General features: G+C 45.9%; 1 pseudogene across 1 annotated transcript; it reads right to left on the reverse strand.

Annotated features, from left to right (window-relative positions):
• Positions 1 to 1,539: 1,539 nt before the first annotated feature.
• LOC309572789 (pre-mRNA-splicing factor 18-like) lies at positions 1,540 to 2,568 on the reverse strand (annotated as a pseudogene). Its single transcript has one exon. The product of its transcript is annotated as a pre-mRNA-splicing factor 18-like (transcript).
• Positions 2,569 to 3,037: the final 469 nt, after the last annotated feature.

Here is a 3,037-nt window from a genome sequence, read left to right on the forward strand (position 1 = left end):
AGCTTTGTTTCCACAGATGAGGCATGGGCCCATAAGGGGGCCGTGACAGTGTCCTCATAAATCCTCTCCTTCCTTCCATTGCAGCACTGCCAGGTAACGGGAGTACATCTCTGGTCCAAGCCGTAAAAATTTCAACCACATTTGCAACGTGCACTGGACACCATCTGGGCTCTTAGGGAATCCCTTGTCCTCTGAAAATATGATCTCCACACTCCTCTTAGACATCGGATACCTTGCTCCCTTGTGTTCCATTGTGCTTGCTGCACATGGAGGTCCTCCTTACAAAGATATCTATCCCTTAAATTTGCCAGCAGTCACCGCCAGAGGCTAAGAGTTTCCTGGGTTTTCCCAACCCCCTGGCCAATGACCACATCCTGGGACAGGGATCCCAGTTGCCCGGCTTCACTTCCATCCAGAATAGTGTCATTGGCTGAGACATCCCAGATGCAGAGCAGACAGGTAAGGATGGACTCATTCACCTGGCAAGTGAACTCCCTCCGCGGCTTACCCAGGGATAGAGACCAAGTGATGATCTCTGGCTCCATTTCTTCTGCTGGGTGTGAAGGTCATGCTGCCTCATCATCAGTCACTATGTGGACTGATTTGCTTTTTGATTTCCTTTTCTGAACAGGGGCAACTGCTACTGGCTTAGGCTGTCCTTCTGGCTCAGCAACAGTTTGCATGGATGTGGTGCCTCTTGCTTTGTTTCCTCTTCCCTCTGGCTCAGTGTTACAAATGGAGAGGGGAGTTTTAAACAATCTTCTGCCTTTGCCCAGGCCTCTGGCAGTAGAAAGTACTTTTACCGAGGTGGCCAGTATCCCAAAGCCCACTCTTGTTGCAAGTTCTTCATAATGGCTGATTAGGTCTATTATAAAATGAATTATTTATTTGATAGACAAGTTTAACAGACATAAGACTTAAACAGATTAACTTACTACACAGGATAAACAAAAGAAACACTACTAGTAAATAAACAACGCAGCACGAGTGAGGTACTTAATATTACAGCTAGCGAAGAAATAGTATAGATTAGGATTCAATGTATATTACCATCAAGTTTCTGATGGGGCATACATGGGATCCTTCCTCTCAGTTTTCAGAAAAGTATCCATGGAGAAGCATCCAAACCTCGTGGGAGAAGCCCTGCACGTTTCCAGGGAGCATTTAAGAGGCTTCTGTCGCCGTGAAAATTTGTGTAGCTTCTATATTGTAAAGCAGTGTCTTTAGTCAATGATATTTAATTTTTATCTCTCTCTACATCTGCTCTCCAGACCAAGATGTTTATTCTTAGCTGGGGGTCTCAGCCCTCTTGGCACCAGAGATAACCCCCATCAGGCATTTGTCCCAGCCTGTGTTATCTCATCCCTATGCACCAGCTGAGGTGCTGGTAGAGGTGGGGGGGGGGGATGTCCTGCCACACTCAGCCATGGTTTGTGTAGACACAGTTCCTGTTGATGTTCAGGCACATGCTCTACCTCGTCCATCATCTCGGGGTCTTGGAGACCAAAATGTGAGTCATGGCCTGGCCCCTGCAGAGCCTCACAGAGCATTGTACTCCACACACTTCGATGGGTCTGTTGGGAAGTGCTTCTGGCAAAGGGTCATGAGCCTCTTCAGCCCCTGTATGTATTTCCTTTGAGTTTCATCATTGAGCACATGGGCCACGTGCTTGGAGAAAATCTTTTCCCGCCCCGTCCATGCATGGATGCCAACCATGGTGACACCAATAGGCCAGGGAGCGTTTCCAATGGCCATCCGGAGATAGGCATTGTTTGCCTTCACATATTCTCTTTGCAACATGAATTTAATAATATCTGTTATTGATTCTTTGATGTCTGCAGGAAGTGTCCTTTTGCGGAGTCTCCTGAAGAGCGGCCTCAGGTAGGACTCTGTCTGTTTATGGGTGGCACTGATCAGCTTCCCCTGCACTCCCCGTTTCACATAGTCCTCTCTGGCATTCAACTCCTTGGCCCAAACCCCCAGAAGAAACTTCAAGAACTTTGTTATGACGTCCATATCATAGTGATCGTCACCCCATCCTAAGAAGTCTCCCCAAGCTTCTAGTTCTTCAATAGTAGTATTCTCCTCATGGACTTTCAGGTCGTTCGGGGAGTCATCATCTCCTGCTTCTTGGCCACCTACAATTTCATTCCGATAGTGCTGATCAATCTTATCCAAAGCATCCTTCAGGTCATTTCTCAGGCCCTTGTTCACTTCAGGTGCAAGAATTTCTATCTTCCTCAGACGTTGAAACGTATCATAATCTGTTTCTCCAAACAGCCTGATGGGCTCACCCCTCTCTCACAACCGCCTGATAACCTCCTGTCTGGAAAGAGTCATTGGTAACTTGTCCTCTGCTACTTCGAGTTCCAGCACTGGATTTGATGCAACCAGTGGTTTCTCCTCCTCTTCCTGCTGCCGTACCTTGTAGCCACATCTCTGGAAGTAGGCCTCCTCTTCCTTTTTAGCTAACTCACTGCGTTTGAAATACTTCTTATTTCCCCCCAGAAGCTCCTTCTCCTCCAGCTGCTGGCACTTCCTGCTGATCTCCTGCTTCAGGATGTCCATGGCAGTCCCAGAGGTATCAGCCCAGACTAGGAGAGGCAAACAAAACTGAAAATACATTCCAAATTAAATTCATTGCTTCTGATATTATCGTGCCGTAAACATAGTATATTAACAAAGCAATTTTGATTGTTCCCCTGGTCTTAAAAGGAGCATCATAATGGGTAAATAGGTCCCCATATGCCAAAATATACATAGGGTAAAGTACAACACTGAGATGAATACATTGAGCATCATGATGATCAGGGAGTTTTGTATCCCAATACACAAATGCTTTAGAACAAAATTGTAATTCCAATTTCTCTCTCAAGCCGCACATCAGGTGCCAATACATGTGCTGGTTTGAAAGTAAACCAGCAGGAGAAATGAACCCCACTCAATTACCTTAAGAGAAATTTCAGGTTGGAGTTAAAATTTAATAGAAATATTAAAATAAATGCAATGATGTGGGATATGCCCAGCCACTGCCCTG

Source organism: Coloeus monedula (genome assembly GCF_965178545.1).
Source record: "Coloeus monedula genome assembly, chromosome: 5".
Lineage (NCBI taxonomy): Eukaryota > Metazoa > Chordata > Aves > Passeriformes > Corvidae > Coloeus > Coloeus monedula.